Source organism: Nomascus leucogenys, chromosome 14 (genome assembly GCF_006542625.1).
Source record: "Nomascus leucogenys isolate Asia chromosome 14, Asia_NLE_v1, whole genome shotgun sequence".
In the NCBI taxonomy this organism is placed as follows: Eukaryota; Metazoa; Chordata; class Mammalia; order Primates; family Hylobatidae; genus Nomascus; species Nomascus leucogenys.
Window position 1 is genome coordinate 4,156,370 of NC_044394.1, and position 17,856 is coordinate 4,174,225.

A 17,856-nucleotide genomic window follows, 5' to 3' on the forward strand; every position below is an offset into this window, starting at 1 on the left:
TGAAAGAATGGAACTGTATGAATGGAATCATCTTCTATTTATTTCATTTTAAATATCACATGTTTATTCCACCTGGAAATTGGTTTTGTATATGGAAGTGTGTACAATGTGAAACGGGCATCCACTTAAGTTTGTTTGAAAAAAATCATACATGTATAGAATATTTTCTTTTACTAACCAAATTATAATGTTTTACTTATCATTTATTAACAAATGAAATACAATGCTAATTGTATGTCAGGTTCTTTCTTAATACTTTGGAAAATTAAGATAATTTTTCCTCAAACAACCTTGTGAAGTATTAATCTTATTATTTTCAGTGTAAAGACCAGAAAAATTGAAGGCTCTAAAGGTTAATGAATTGCCCAAATTCATGCTGTTAGTAAATTGCATATCTGGATTTGAACCCAAGCATCTGGCTCCAGGAAAAGTTCCTAAACAGATCCAACAATGGCGTGAGAGAACAGGAGAACAATGCTGGCTTTAAGTTTACATTAGTTTGCTAGGGGAGCCAAAGCAAACTGGGTGGCTTAAACACCAGAAAATTATTGTCACACAATTCTGGAAGTTAGCAGCCAGAGATTGGATACCGGCAGGGTTGGTTCTTTCTGAGGGTTGTGAGGAGGAATCTGCTTTGGGCTTCTTTCCTTGACTTGTCTTCATGTTCATATGGCGTTCCCCCCAGCATGATTCTCTGTGTCCAAATTTTCCCTCCTTATAAGGATTCTAGTTATAGCAAATTAGGACCAATAATAACCTTATTTTATTTCCTCTCTTAAAAAACAAAACAAAAACCACCTGTCTCTGGAAAGGTCACATTCTGAGGGAGGTACTGGGGATTAGATCCTGAGGCCATTAATTTTGATGGGGACACAATTCAACCCACAACAAAGGTTTTTATGGTGGTGAGGGAATAGGGGGCTTGAATGAGGGTTCCCATGGAAGACAGGGTCCTGGGTGGTTTGAACTTCCTGCACATGCCAAAGAAGGGAACACCTAAGCTTTTATTATCAGCTTGCCCAAATATGGGTGGAAGGTGTGTTGGGGCTTCAAACTGTCAGCAAAAAAAGTCAAGAGCCTCAAAACGAAAAAGAAAAAAAGAAAAGAGTTTTCACTACCATTATTGATTTTCACCATGTTATTAAATTATTTTTAAGCCAGCACCACTACATTAATTACTAGAGTTTAAAAAATAGCAAATAGGGGCCAGGCACGGTGGCTCAAGCCTGTAATCCCAGCACTTTGGCAGGCTGAGGTGGGTGGATCACGAGGTCAGGAGATCAAGACCATCCTGACTAACATGGTGAAACCCCGTCTCTACTAAAAAAGAAATACAAAAGATTAGCCGGGTGTGGTGGCAGTCACCTGTAGTCTCAGCTACTCAGGAGGATGAGGAAGGAGAACGGTGTGAACCCGGGAGGCAAAGGTTGCAGTGAGCTGAAATCACACCACTGCACTCTAGCCTGGGTGACAGAGCGAGACTCCGTCTCAGGGGAAAAAAAAAAAAATAGCAAATAGGGCAAATGCCCACTTAATTATCTTCTGTCAAAATTTGAAAATATCTTCATGTGTCTAATGCATTTATCATACTTTAAGAACAGCCAACTTGTCAAAGTCCTTGACCTAAAAATAACTTACTAACATTATAGGAATAGCATTGAATAGTATTAATATATGTACTTTGGGGAGAATTAATATTTTATGAAGTATTGGTCTTCCCATCCTGAAACATCTACTTTTCTTAATTTATTCAACTCATATTTAAGCACTGGTGGTAGCCAACCTCCAAGACGATCCCCAATGATCCTCACATCCTGGTATCAATGTCCTCATGTATTCCTCTCCTACATTTTGTCAGGGTTGCTCTAAGTAATCCTCAGAATACAGCAGAAGTAACAATATGTGATTTCTAAGGCTTTGTCCTTGCTAGCTTTTGGATTACTCACTCTGGGGGGAAGCCAGTTGTCATGCTGTGAGGATGCTCCAGTAGCCCTATGGAGAAGTCCAGTTAATGAGGAACCGCAGCCTCCACTAAACAGCCAAGCCAACTTGCCTACCAGGTAAGTGAGCCATCTTAAAATCACATATTTTAGCCCCAGTCAAGCCGTTAGGCAACTGTGACCCTACACAACATCTTAACTGCAACTTTGTAAGAACTCCCAAGCCAGAAACATCCAGCTGAGCTTTGCCCAAATTCCTGGTCCTCAGAAAATGTGTCAGATGATATATAATAGTTACATATTGAATCTGCTAAAATTTGGAGTAATATTTTTTGCAGAAATAGATAACTAATATAGTTATTCAGTCTAGTTTTATAGTTTCCTCATAAACATCCTATACATGTCTTAGTAAATTTATTCTTTGGTATTTGGCTGTTTTTACTTGCAATACTCAGAAGATACAGAAGGCATCTATGTCTCATTATTTACAAAAATCACTCCAATATAAATTTTATATATAATATTATATTGATTGTAATGCTCAATCTGGAGGACAAGTTACATAACATGACTCACCTAGGTATCATCAAAATCAACAGTAAAGACAGAGAACACTTTAATATTTCATATCCGTAGGAGTGTCCATCAGTTTAACCCATTTATGCCTGAGGTTGCAATTATTTGAATTTTGAAATCAGACATTGGCAATTACCTTGAGCAGTAGGATATAAATAACTCCCACATGCTTAGAGTTCTAATAGTGGAATACTATGCATAAATAAGTTTAATGGAAGTAGTCAGGAGGACAAATAAGCCCAACTCAAAAAGAATGAGCGAAGTATATTCATTGCAGCATCTTTCAGCATCCCCAGATCACTTTCTTCCTGTCGCTGTAGGATCATGCCATATGGAGCTGCAGGGCCATTTGCCAAGAGAGTAGAAAAATATAAACTTAGAAATAAAAGATTTCCCCTGATGCCTTATCCAATGTTGTTGTTTTTAACCTCCTCATTATAGCTTATTGATATCTTAAAATATATCAACACTCATTTATTGGTGTCAAAAGTTTCTGCCACCAGACCCAGGAACCCATGGCATCTTGGTGATCAGATATAACTTAGAACTAACTGTATGTACTTTTCCCAATACACATAAGCACATCTAAAAATCCCTGCTAGGACAACCCTAATCACAAAAGAAATTTGAAACACTCTATCATCTGTCAAGGTTCAGTAGGAGACAAACCATACCAGTAATTTGCATAAGAAAAATATATAAAGAACTGTTATCTAGTAAAATGAGATTGACTATCAAGAATGCTAAAGAGAATTCTAAAGATACATGAATAGCAAATGTGGGAAAAAGTCACTACCTCTAGGGCTGAGAGTCAGTACTCAAGGAAGGGACAAACTTGACAAGATTCTCCTCCCCTGAGGCTGAGATTCAGATCTCATTGTAGATGTTGTGGCTGTGGCTCATTGGACAGGAAAGAAAGAAGCTTGCCAAAGAACCACCAGTGGAAGTTAGCAAGCAGGAAATGCCTGCTTGGGTATCAGTAAGGCCTTCTGGGAAGCCCACCTGCTGGGGTGGTGGTGAGATTCACTGTGAAGCTGCTCACCAGCTGTCATGCTATAGGAATAATGAGAAAAGCCTCAGAATCAGGGAAATGAGGCCCTTTCTCTTGCAGCACACCTTCAGTGCCCTCAGCTGAGGAAGGCTAGCATTGCTCCAATTGGCTAAAGAGAAATGTTTATTGGGCCCAGCTCCAACACTACTAAGAATGACAAAGAAAGGTGTATTTGGAGTGAGAGACAAGAAGTGGATGACTGGCATACATGCTAAAACAAAATGAAATGCAGAATGTTAAGGAGAAATAAAAGAACTTTTGGAAAAAAAAAAAAAAACAAAAGAAATCACAGTTTAGCTGGTCTCAGCTTCTACCTTATGTCTGGAAATTCAATATTGCGCATCCTAATTATTATAATCCTCCTCTATAAGTTTTCTTAACACTAATATTTTCATTTTATGGATAAGAAATCTAGCAGGTCAAAGGATGAGCACAAAATATTTCCTTTTTCAGCCTTCACAGTCTGAAATTCTCTGGCTGAGAGAGAAGCAATGAAGTTCAGAGTTCCTAAGGGACTACAATTCTCTGAAAATAAAGGCTCTCATGAAATACCAAATTATTTTTATCACAATTTCTATTTTCCTTTCATCTCATTTCATTCTGCTAAATTAAATACATCAGCATAGATGCAATAAAAAGGGGAGTAATAATGAATTTTTGACCTAGAGGGAGCAACCATGAGCCCATCCACCCTCACTCTGTGGCTGCTGATATGCAGAGAAAAACACCAGCAGTTTTTACTCTTGCTTAGAGAAAACACCAAGGATATATATTCTACCTGCAGCGTATAAGTCTATGATCAGACCTGCTTTGGGGAATAGATTCCTGCTTCCTTCTTTACTTCTGTTTGAGTTTTCAGCATAATAAGCAATTTAATCAGCAGCTCCACTAGAATGCTTCAGATATTTGCATATCAGCACTACTTGTCTCTCTTTTTCCTTATTAAAATTGGCATCTACCATGTCACTACACAGGACTGTAGAGCCAAGCATCCTGAGCCAATAACAGCACAAATATGACTTCTTGCTCAACAGCCTAAACTATTATCTGGTCTCTGCTACTTGTCCTTCAGACCTGTATTTTACCAGCTGTAGAAAATCTATGCTGGCTTTCCCCTATCCAAAACAAACCTGGAGAGAGAGATTTTTGCTACTGTTAATGAAACTTACTTAAATAAAAACTCTTCAACAACAACAAAAATATCTCTCTTGCATGGTAAAGCATTTACAGGCCAGGGAAAAGGTTAGAACATTACAAAAAATCATAGTAGTGATGTGACAGTTGGAGAATTTCTGTGACTATGTTTGTACACTGCATTCAAAAGACAGTAAGAAATTGTGCATTTCAATAAATTAGATACTAGGTTAGAATTACCACTAAAAATCATCTGGTCGCAGTATATTTGCAGAAACCAAATAATCAAAGGGACTTAGTTATCATGCAGCGATCTCCCTTAGCAACCAGCTTCCTGATGTTTCAACTCAGCATTACTATTAAAATACTGAATTCAGTTATTGACTTTAAAAATCTCATATGTAAAGTATAGGAGAGACTTTCTCTGTTCATAAAATTCATTCTCTTACACAGCTCACTTTGCACTGAGATGTGATGTAGCCATATGAGCAATTCTTACCAAAGGACTATAAGAACTGATTTGTATCACCTGCAAGACAAGGCTTTTCAGAAGTTCAGACGAATTTTTACCACTTCCTTTCCCCTTCCATTAACTGAATGCAGAAGATAATATTGCCATGGGACCTGCCGAATGGGGGACCACAATATGGAAGGAGTCTGGGTCCCTGAATCACCATGTGAGAAGAGTTTCCTATGACCAAGCATAGATATCATGGCCTGCTTCATGAGGGAAAAAATAAGCCTCTATTGGGTTTGAGGCAATACAGATTTTGACGAATCTTATTATTATGTATTTATACATTACCAAAATAGAAGGATCATTCTGATGCAAGTTAAAAGGTTTCAGAATCTGATCTTTCACTTCCCAAATGCTATTTTATTCTAGTCAAGTCATCTAATATTTCTAGCCCTAATTGTGTCTGCCACGAGTGTAGATCTCTGGACATGCCCATAGTAAACATATTTAGGAACATTTAAAGTGCATTTTTAAAGTATAGCCAAAAAGTCATTGTACCAAAGAAAATAAATATTGCATGTTTGGAGGCAGTTTTAGGATGCAACAGAATGACACTTAGAATTTTGATTACATTTGGGCTTTCGACGCATGCCAGCACTTCCCCACTGACATTTATTCAAAGTGACTAGTGACCTACACAGCCACCAAAATATCCATCAAAGCAACTAAAGCATCATGTTCCAAACTATAAAATCTCTATGGCAACCTGAATGAAGCTTTGAAATTTCAGCATTTTCCACAGCACTAAGCACTATGTTTCATGCTCAACACATATTTATTGAATTAACTGGTCAGTTAGAAAAACGCATTCATTTCTCTTAGATTCAACCGGTGAATATCACCAATACTTTCAAATACGCTCTTCACCTTCCACGGATAAACAAGATTTCATATTCTTGTCTGCAGTTAATGTTATTTAACTTGGTTTTCTGGTTAATTGCCTTGTAGCTTTGCTAGTGGTAAACCCAACAGCTTTTCTCAAACCTCTTTTCTTTCTTGTTTTTTATAATTCTGTTTTTGAGCCTTCAGAACACCCCTTTCCAAAATTATATTTTCTCTCAGTTATAGCCACTCTGTGTAACAGTAACATATATCCTACCATTTTAACTTTCTTTTCTCTTTTGGTCCCTGCTCCCTCTTTTTTTTCTTAGAGACTTTCTGTCTTTGTTTGCCTTGAAGTGCTACAACAAAATTTCATTGACTGGTGGCTTATAAACAACAGAAATGTATTTCTTACCATTCCAGGGACTGGGAAGTCAAACATTGAAGTGCCAACAGATTTGGTGTCTGTTGAATGCTCACTTCCTAGATGGCAGTCCTTCCTGCTGTAACTTCACATGGGTGGAAGAAGCAACGGCCTCACTGGAGCCTCTTTTATAAGGGGACTAATTACATTCAAGAAGATTCCACCCTCGTGACCTACTCACCTCCCAAAGGCTCCACCTCCCAATACCATCACTTTGTGGATTAAGATTTCAACATATGAATTTTAGGGAAACACAAACATTTAGACTATAGTCATTTTTGTGAAGCTGTTTTTTTCTCTCTCTCACTGTCTTATCTCCGGGCTAGTGATGCCAAGATTTTTGTCTCCGGTGAAGTCAATTTTCCTAAGATTGCAAACACCTACAATTAATTGCTTAAAGGATGCACATGTATTCCTCACCATCCCATCAATTTCCACAAATCAACGTTTTCTCTTCCTTCAATCTGGATATCTATTCCTCTACATACTTTGAATTACTCAGTGATATCAACATTCTGTCAGTTTTGCAACCTTTGAAAAATCATCAAATTAGCCTTCTTCTTCATTTTCCACATTCAATTTGTTGCTACGTCTTTTCAGTGTTTTCTGCGAAGTGCCCTTCTATTGCTGTAATCAGCATCCCATTCCAGGTGCTCAATCCTCAGGTATGGGCTTGTTTATCCTTTCCCAATTTACTGTAACTCTACATTCACCTCCTGCCCCTGCCCATCCAAAATACAGTTTACCAATGGTGCTCACACCTGGCTACACATTGAAATTCCTGGGGGGCTTTAAGAACACACATGGCAAGGCTTTCTCCTAGAAATTCTGATTAACTTTGTCTGCGAGGGGCAATCTGAGCATTAGGATTTTTACTTCTCCCAGATAATGAAAATATGCAGCCAGTATTGAGAACTGTGTAGTTTTCCCGTTTCCAGTCTGCTTATTCCAAGGGACTTTATATTTTTTTGTGGATAAAATAATCAGATCTGTTGTCTCACTATATTCTCTAACTGGCTCTTTTTTGTATACAAAAAAAGCTATTGATTTCTGCATATAATGTATAAGTAGATATCTTATTGAATAGTTTTATCTCTAAGAGATTGTTAATATTAATAATCTTATGCTTTCCAGACATATATAAACATATCATCTGCATTGGTTTCCTATTGCTACTATAACAAATCACATAAACTTAGTATTAAAGCAACATACATTACTTTACAGTATTAGAGGTCAGAAGTCTAAAATGGATCCATGAGGCTGCATTTCTTTTTTTTTATATACTTTAGGTTTTAGGGTACATGTGCACAATGTGCAGGTTTGTTACATATGTATCCATGTGCCATGTTGGTTTGCTGCACCCATTAACTCGTCATTTAGCATTAGGTATATCTCCTAATGCTGTCCCTCCCCCCTCCTCCCACCCCACAACAGTCCCTGGAGTGTGATGTTCCCCTTCCTGTGTCCATGAGTTCTCATTGTTCAATTCCCACCTAGGAGTGAGAACATGCGGTGTTTGGTTTTTTGTCCTTGAGATAGTTTACTGAGAATGATGTTTTCCAGTTTCATCCATGTCCCTACAAAGGACATGAACTCATCATTTTTTATGGCTGCATAGTATTCCATGGTGTATATGTGCCACATTTTCTTAATCCAGTCTATCCTTGTTGGACATTTGGGTTGGTTCCAACTCTTTGCTATTGTGAATAGTGCCGCAATAAACATACGTGTGCATGTGTCTTTATAGCAGCATGATTTATAGTCCTTTGGGTATATACCCAGTAATGGGATGGCTGCGTCAAATGGTATTTCTAGTTCTAGATCTCTGAGGAATCGCCACACTGACTTCCACACTGGTTGACCTAGTTTACAGTCCCACCAACAGTGTAAAAGTGTTCCTATTTCTCCACATCCTCTCTAGCACCTGTTGTTTCCTGATTTTTTAATGATGGCCATTCTAACTGGTGTGAGATGGTATCTCATTGTGGTTTTGATTTGCATTTCTCTGATGGCCAGTGATGATGAGCATTTTTTCATGTGTTTTTTGGCTGCGTAAATGTCTTCTTTTGAGAAGTGTCTGTTCATGTCCTTTGCCGACTTTTTGATGGAGTTGTTTGTTTTTTTCTTGTAAATTTGTTTGAGTTCATTGTAGATTCTGGATATTAGCCCTTTGTCAGATGAGTAGGTTGCAAAAATTTTCTCCCATTCTGTAGGTTGCCTGTTCACTCTGATGGGAGTTTCTTTTGCTGTGCAGAAGCTCTTTAGTTTAATGAGATCCCATTTGTCAATTTTGGCTTTTGTTGCCATTGCTTTTGGTGTTTTAGACATGACGTCCTTGCCCAAGCCTATGTCCTGAATGGTATTGCCTAGGTTTTCTTGTAGGATTTTAAAGGTTTTAGGTCTAACATTTAAGTCTTTAATCCATCTTGAATTAATTTTTGTATAAGGTGTAAGGAAGGGATCCAGTTTCAGCTTTCTACATATGGCTAGCCAGTTTTCCCAGCACCATTTATTAAATAGGGAATCCTTTCCCCATTGCTTGTTTTTGTCAGGTTTGTCAAAGATCAGATAGTTGTAGATATGCAGCATCATTTCTGAGGACTTTGTTCTGTTCCATTGATCTATATCTCTGTTGTGGTACCAGTACCATGCTGTTTTGGTTACTGTAGCCTTGTAGTATAGTTTGAAGTCAGGTAGCATGATGCCTCCAGCTTTGTTCTTTTGGCTTAGGATTGACTTGGTGATGCGGGCTCTTTTTTGGTTCCATATGAACTTTAAAGTAGTTTTTTCCAATTCTGTGAAGAAAGTCATTGGTAGCTTGATGGGGATGGCATTGAATCTATAAATTACCATGGGCAGTATGGCCATTTTCACGATATTGATTCTTCCAACCCATGAGCATGGAATGTTCTTCCATTTGTTTGTATCCTCTTTTATTTCATTGAGCAGTGGTTTGTAGTTCTCCTTGAAGAGGTCCTTCACGTCCCTTGTAAGTTGGATTCCTAGGTATTTTATTCTCTTTGAAGCAATTGTGAATGGGAGTTCACTCATGATTTGGCTCTCTGTTTGTCTGTGATTGGTGTACAAGAATGCTTGTGATTTTTGTACATTAATTTTGTATCCTGAGACTTTGCTGAAGTTGCTAATCAGCTTAAGGAGATTTTGGGCTTAGATGATGGGGTTTTCTAGATATACAATCATGTCATCTGCAAACAGGGACAATTTGACTTCCTCTTTTCCTAACTGAATACCCTTTATTTCCTTCTCTTGCCTGATTGCTCTGGCCAGAACTTCCAGCACTATGTTGAATAGGAGTGGTGAGAGAGGGCATCCCTGTCTTGTGCCAGTTTTCAAAGGGAATGCTTCCAGTTTTTGCCCATTCAGTATGATATTGGCTGTGGGCTTCTCATAGATAGCTCTTATTATTTTGAGATACGTCCCATCAATACCTAATTTATTGAGAGCTTTTAGCATGAAGCATTGTTGAATTTTGTCAAAGGCCTTTTCTGCGTCTATTGAGATAATCATGTGGTTTTTGTCTTTGGTTCTGTTTATATGCTGGGTTACATTTATTGATTTGTGTATGTTGAACCAGCCTTGCATCCCAGGGATGAAGCCCACTTGATCATGGTGTATAAGCTTTTCGATGTGCTGCTGGATTCAGTTTGCCAGTATTTTATTGAGGATTTTCGCATCAATGTTCATCAAGGATATTGGTCTGAAATTCTCTTTTTTAGTTATGTCTCTGCCAGGCTTTGGTATCAGTACGATGCTGGCTTCATAAAATGTGTTAGGGAGGATTCCCTCTTTTTCTATCGATTGGAATAGTTTCAGAAGGAATGGTACCAGTTCCTCCTTGTACCTCTGGTAGAATTCGGCTGAGAATCCATCAGGTCCTGGACTCTTTTTGGTTGGTAAGATATTGATTATTGCCACAATTTCAGAACCTGTTATTGGTCTATTCAGAGATTCAACTTCTTCCTGATTTAGTCTTGGGAGGGTGTATTTGTCCAGGAATTTATCCATTTCTTCTAGATTTTCTAGTTTATTTGCATAGAGGTGTTTGTAGTATTCTCTGATGGTAGATTGTATTTCTGTGGGATCGGTGGTGATATCCCCTTTTTCATTTTTATTGCATCTATATGATTCTTCTCTCTTTTCTTCTTTATTAATCTTGCTAGCAGTCTATCAATTTTGTTGATCTTTTCAAAAAACCAGCTCCTGGATTCATTAATTTTTTGAAGGGTTTTTTGTGTCTCTATTTCCTTCAATTCTGCTCTGAATTTTAGTTATTTCTAGCCTTCTGCTAGCTTTTGAATGTGTTTGCTCTTGCTTTTCTAGTTCTTTTAATTGTGACGTTAGGGAGTCAATTTTGGATCTTTCCTGCTTTCTCTTGTGGGCATTTAGTGCTATAAATTTCCCTCTACACACTGCTTTGAACGTGTCCCAGAGATTCTGGTATGTTGTCTTTGTTCTCGTTGGTTTCAAAGAACATCTTTATTTCTGCCTTCATTTCATTATGTACCCAATAGTCATTCAGGAGCAGATTGTTCCGTTTCCATGTAGTTGAGCGGTTTTGAGTGAGTTTCTTAATCCTGAGTTCTAGTTTCATTGCACTGTGGTCTGAGAGACAGTTTGTTATAATTTCTGTTCTTTTACATTTGCTGAGGAGAGCTTTACTTCCAACTATGTGGTCAATTTTGGAATAGGTGTGGTGTGGTGCTGAAAAAAATGTATATTCTGTTGATTTGGGGTGGAGAGTTCGGTAGATGTCTATTAGGTCCACTTTGTGCAGAGCTGAGTTCAATTCCTGGATATCCTTGTTAACTTTCTGTCTCATTGATCTGTCTAATGTTGACAGTGGGGTGTTAAAATCTCCCGTTATTATTGTGTGGGAGTTTAAGTCCCTTTGTAGGTCACTCAGGACTTGCTTTATGAATCTGGGTGCTCCTGTGTTGGGTGCATATATATTTAGGATAGTTAGCTCTTCTTGTTGAATTGATCCCTTTACTATTATGTAATGGCCTTGTCTCTTTTGATCTTTGTTGGTTTAAAGTCTGTTTTATCAGAGACTAGGATTGCAACCCCTGCCTTTTTTTGTTTTCCATTTGCTTGATAGATCTTCCTCCATCCCTTTATTCTGAGTCTATGTGTGTCTCTGCACGTGAGATGGGTTTCCTGAATACAGCACACTGATGGGTCTTGACTCCTTATCCAGTTTGCCAGTGTGTGTCTTTTAACTGGAGCATTTAGCCCATTTACATTTTAAGTTAATATTATTATGTGTGAATCTGATCCTGTCATTATGATGTTAGTTGGTCATTTTGCTCGTTAGTTGATGCAGTTTCTTCCTAGCTTCGATGGTGTTTACAATTTGGCATGTTTTTGCAGGGGCTGGTACCGGTTGTTCCTTTCCATGTTTAGTGCTTCCTTCAGGAGCTCTTTTAGGGCAGGCCTGGTGGTGACAAAATCACTCAGCGTTTGCTTGTCTGTAAAGTATTTTATTTCTCCTTCACTTATGAAGCTTAGTTTGGCTGGATATGAAATTCTGGGTTGAAAATTCTTTTCTTTAAGAATGTTGAATATCGGCCCCCACTCTCTTCTGGCTTGTAGAGTTTCTGCCAAGAGATCAGCTGTTAGTCTGATGGGCTTCCCTTTGTGGGTAACCCGACCTTTCTCTCTGGCTGCCCTTAACATTTTTTCCTTCATTTCAACTTTGGTGAATCTGACAATTATGTGTCTTGGAGTTGCTCTTCTCGAGGAGTATCTTTGTGGCGTTCTCTCTATTTCCTGAATCTGAATGTTGGCCTGCCTTGCTAGATTGGGGAAGTTCTCCTGGATAATATCTTGCAGAGTGTTTTCCAACTTGGTTCCATTCTCCCCGTCATTTTCAGGTACACCAATCAGATGTAGGTTTGGTCTTTTCCCATAGTCCCAAATTTCTTGGAGGCTTTGTTCATTTCTTTTTATTCTTTTTTCTCTAAACTTGCCTTCTCACTTCATGTCATTCATTTCATCTTCCATCAGCGATACCCTTTCTTCCAGTTGATCGCTTCTGCTACTGAGGCTTCTGCAATCTTCGCGTAGTTCTCAAAACTTGGCTTTCAGCTCCATCAGCTCCTTTAAGCCCTTCTCTCCATTGGTTATTCTAGTTATCCATTCATCTAATTTTTTTTCAAAGTTTTTAACTTCTTTGCTATTGTTTTGAATTTCCTCCCATAGCTCGGAGTAGTTTGATCGTCTGAAGCCTTCTTCTCTCAACTCGTCAAAGTCATCCTCCATCCAGCTTTGTTCCGTTGCTGGTGAGGAACTGCGTTCCTTTGGAGGAGGAGAGGTGCTCTGCTTTTTAGAGTTTCCAGTTTTTCTGCTCTGTTTTTTCCCCATCTTTATGGTTTTATCTACTTTTGGTCTTTGATGATGGTGATGTACAGATGGGTTTTTGGTGTGGATGTCCTTTCTGTTTGTTAGTTTTCCTTCTACCAGACAGGACCCTCAACTGCAGGTCTGTTGGAGTTTACTAGAGGTCCACTCCAGACCCTGTTTGGCTGGGTGTCAGCAGTGGTGGCTGCAGAACAGCAGATTTTTGTGAGACCACAAATTCAGCCGTCTGATAGTTCCTCTGGAAGTTTTGTCTCAGTGGAGTACCCGGCCGAGTGAGGTGTCAGTCTATCCCTACTGGGGGGTGCCTCCCAGTTACACTGCTCAGGTTTGAGGGACCCACTTTAGGAGGCAGTCTGTCCCTTCTCAGATCTCCAGCTGCGTGCTGGGAGAACCACTACTCTCTTCAAAGCTGTCAGTCAGACAGGGACATTTAAGTCTGCAGAGGTTCCTGCTGAATTTTTGTTTGTCTGTGCCCTGCCCCCAGAGGTGGAGCCTACAGAGGCAGGCAGGCCTCCTTGAGCTGTGGTGGGCTCCACCCAGTTCGAGCTTCCTGGCTGCTTTGTTTACCTGAGCAAGCCTGGGCAATGGCAGGCACCCCTCCCCAGCCTCGCTGCCACCTTGCAGTTTGATCTCAGACTGCTGTGCTAGCAATCAGCAAGACTCCGTGGGCATAGGACCCTCCGAGCCAGGTGCGGGACACAATCTCCTAGTGTGCCGTTTTCCAGGCCTGTTGGAAAAGCGCAGTATTAGGGTAGGACTGACCCGATTTTCTGGGTGCCATCTGTTACCCCTTTCTTTGACTATGAAAGGGAACTCCCTGACCCCTTGCACTTCCCGAGTGAGGCAATGCCTCGCCCTGCTTCAGCTCGCGCACAGTGCGCTTCACCGACTGTCCTGCACCCACTGTTTGGCACTCCCTAGTGATATGAAACCGGTACCTCAAACAGAAATGCAGAAATCACCCATCTTCTGTGTTGCTCAGGCTGGGAGCTGTAGACTGGAGCTGTTCCTATTCGGCCATCTTGGCTCCACCTGGCTGCATTTCTTTTAGTGGCTCTAGGGAAAATTAAGGTTCCTTGTCTTTTCCAGCTTTTAGAAACCACCTACATTCTTTTGCTTGCAGCTTCTTCCTCCATCTTCAAGGTTAGCAGTATACCATATTCCCTTCTCTCAGACCTCAATTTCCATATTTATATCTTCTCTCTACTTTACACTTCAATCGTAACTCCACTGCCTCCCTCTTACAAGGACTTCTGTGATTATATTAGGCCTACCTGGGTAATTCAAGATAATCTCCACATCTCTTGATGCTCAATTAAATCATATATACAAAGTCCCCTTTACCATGAAAGGTTCCAGAGATAGGACATGGAAATCTTAGGAGGTCATTATTTGGCCTACTGTATCATCTTAAAATAATAATAAATTGCCTTCTCATGTCCAATTCTTTTTTAAATTTTATTATTATTATACTTTAAGTTTTAGGGTACATGTGCACAACATGCAGGTTTGTTACATATGTATACATGTGCCATGTTGGTGTGCTGCACCCATTAACTCGTCATTTAGCATTAGGTATATCTCCTAATGCTATCCCTCCCCCCTCCCCCAACCTCATATCCAATTCTTAAATCCCATTTCTTTATTCTTTTTTCTCTCAGCTTTGGTCAGTTCTTCCTCTTCTTATTGTTTATAGTAATATCACATACAATCATGCACCACATAATGACATTTCAGTCAATGATGGGCCATATAAAGTACAGTGGTTCCATAAGATTATAACACTGTATTTTTACTGTACCTTTTATATGTTTACATATGTTTAGATACACAAATACCCTTGGGTTACAATTGCCTACAGTATTCAGTATAGTATAGATGTTGTATAGGTTTGTAATCTAGGAGCAATAGGCTATACCAGATAGCCTAGATGTGTAGTAGGCTATATGATCTAGGTTTGTGTAAGTTAATGTTATGACATTTGCACAACAGCCAAATCATCTAGTAAGGCATTTCTCAGAACATATCCTTGTCATTAAGTGATACATGACTGCATTTTTATATATACGTATAGGTCGTTGCTTCTCTCTGAATGTAGGCATCCCTCTCTCGTCCTGCTATTTTGTTAAAAAAAAAAAGTAATTGAAGTTAGCAGTGAGCTTATGATAATGTTCTCTCTCCTCTCTCTTGGCAGAATCTCTCCTCCATTTTCAGAATTCCCACTTTTGGAGTTAAGATTATTCAAGCTCATGGACCCTCTATGTAATTTAGTATTTATAAATCTCTGCTTAACTTAATCAGAAGAGGACTTTTTTAAAAAGACTGCTTTTTCTCCCTCATTCTTTTTGTGTGTGTGTGGTAGAGTCTTGCTCTGTCGCCCAGGCTAGAATGCAGTGGCATGAACCTGGCTCACTGCAACCTCAACCTCCCAGGTTCAAGTGATTCTCCCACCTCACACTCCCTAGTAGCTGGGACTACAGGCACGCACCACCACGCCCAGCTAATTTTCTTTTTCTTTCTTTCTTTCTTTCTTTCTTTCTTCTCTCTGTCTTTCTCTCTTTCTTTGTATTTTTGGTAGAGACAGGGTTTCACCATCTTTCCCAGTCTGGTCTCTGGCCTTGAACTCCTGGGCTCAAGTGATCTGCCCACCTCGGCCTCCCAAAGTGCTAGGATTACAGGTGTGAGCCACTGCACCTGGCTGCCCCCTATTCTTTTACTCTGCCTCACCTCGGTTCATGTCTCTTGGATCAGAGGCTGTCTAAGAAAAAAGAAAGAAGGTGTGCCTTTCTAGTAGTACAAATCTTGGTCCCTAAATGTGTGTTTCTTGCTTCTCCTTATGCCACCTCATGCTTGATCATCTTAATTTCTGGTAAAGAGCTCTTTGTTTAGGCTTTTAAGACAAGCTCAGTAATGTTTAGAAATTTTTACCTTTCTTTAGATTTGAAAAAGTATGAGTCTATGAAGGGAATCAATTAATTAATATATAGATATTCACTCATGTTCCTTCCCAAGCACTGGTTGTTCCCTTTTCCCACACTTTGAGGAGAACCTGTTGTGTTTTGTGTGTGTGTTTTTCCCCTAGATCAATTTCTAAACTTCTGTAAGGAGCAGCTGAGGAAACGAAAATGACCAGCCAGACTAAAACGTGGTACAGCAGAGAGGAGACAATGCGAGAAGAGAAATCAGCAGAGGTGATTTTACAAAGTTTCACAAAGGATTTGTTATTCATTCATGTAGCTTCTCATAAAATATCTATTTTGTACCTTCTATATGTTAGACACTCTTCCACGTAATGAGGATAGAGCAGTGAACAAAATATCAAGTTTCCTTCCCAAAATTTACATTCTAGTTGGTGGAGACAGTCAACAAGCACACAAGATTTACTTCAGCTTGTAATAAATCCTAAGGAAATAGATAAGACACTGAGATGGAAGTGATGAGACTGGGGCAGAGGAGGCCGTCAATGGTGTCATCTTAGAATAAGTAAAATTACAACTGAAGCCTACAAGATTAAAGTAAATCTCCCTTTGAAAAGTTGAGGAAGGGGTATTCAGGGCAGGGGACATAAACCCTGAAACAGAAAAGAGCTTGTCTCATCTGAGGAGCAGACTGGTACGAGGAATGTCTCAGTGCAGCTGGATGGGGAAATGACGCAGAGTGGTGCAAGGTGAGGTGGGTGAGAAAGATGGGTCCAGATGGTGTAAGCATGGTAGGACATGGTCAAAACTCTAGATTTTACTTTTAGCATAATAAAAGGCACTTAACCATTTTCAGTGGGAATATGATGTGTTCCAATGTATGATTTTTAAATATTGCCATGATTTCTTGGGGTGTGAATGAGAAATAGATTACATGAAAAGTAAGGGTAGAAATATAGAGATCGCTGAAGAAGATATTACAGAAACCTAGACAAGAGAGAATGGTAGCATGGGCTAAGGTTGGAGCTGTGGAATTGGAAGTTTGAGATCTTTGTTAGGTAAGCAAATTAAAATGTCACATAGGCAGATGACTATAGAGATCTGGATTTCTGGGCAGATTAGACATATACTTGTGAGTCCTTAGCAATAAATTGCATTTTGAGCCATGGGACTGGATGGGATCACCTACAAAGAGAACATACAATGAAAACCAGGGTACTGATGTCTGGAAAACATCAACATTTAAAAACCTTGTGAGTGAAGAGGAGATAGCCAAGCATTCAAGGAGAATGAAGTATGCCAAGGCAGTTGAAGGAAAACCACAGGATGTCATGAAAGTGAAAATACAAAAATGTTTTAAGAAGAAAAGAATAAAAACCTTTATCCAATGTTTCTGAATGGCCAATACATTGCTATCAGAGGAATGGACATTGAATATTAGATTTTCCAAGCTATTCCAAGAAAAGAACAATGTCAGTGGAGCCATATGTGTGATTAACATACAGATGTTCATGCTCCTTCTAATTGGATAGGCAAAAGAGTGAGTAGAGGTTTAAAAAAAGAAGAAGAAAAAAGGAGACAGTGAGTATAGACAACTCTTTCCAGAATATTTTTTGGGAAAAGGGTCAAGAAATATGGCATGATTAGACAGAGTATGTGGGATCAAGGGCATGTTAAGATGTTGGCACTAACTTGTTCATATGCTGACTAGATTGATCCCATTAGACAGGGGGATACATGATGCAGGAAGGAGAGGAATTAACTATAGGAATTAACTATCTTCTTTTTAAGAAGATAGAAGGATTAGAGAAATTCAGAGTGCAAATAAAGGAGCTGGACTTTTCTGAGAGAAGAAAGTTTAGTTTTGAATTATTTTTAAATTTTTTCTGGCTGCTAGACTGATATACAACTCCAAGGCTGTACTATATGGGTCTGAGCTTACATTTGAGTCATATATCAGTTTTTAGCTGCTATGTCCATTATGGGCAAATGCCTTTCATGATTGGTAAATTGGTAGCTATTTTTAATTTTTATGTAAAGGGAGGTTTCTGTTTATTTTTATTTGCTTATTGTTTCAGGCTGAAGATGGG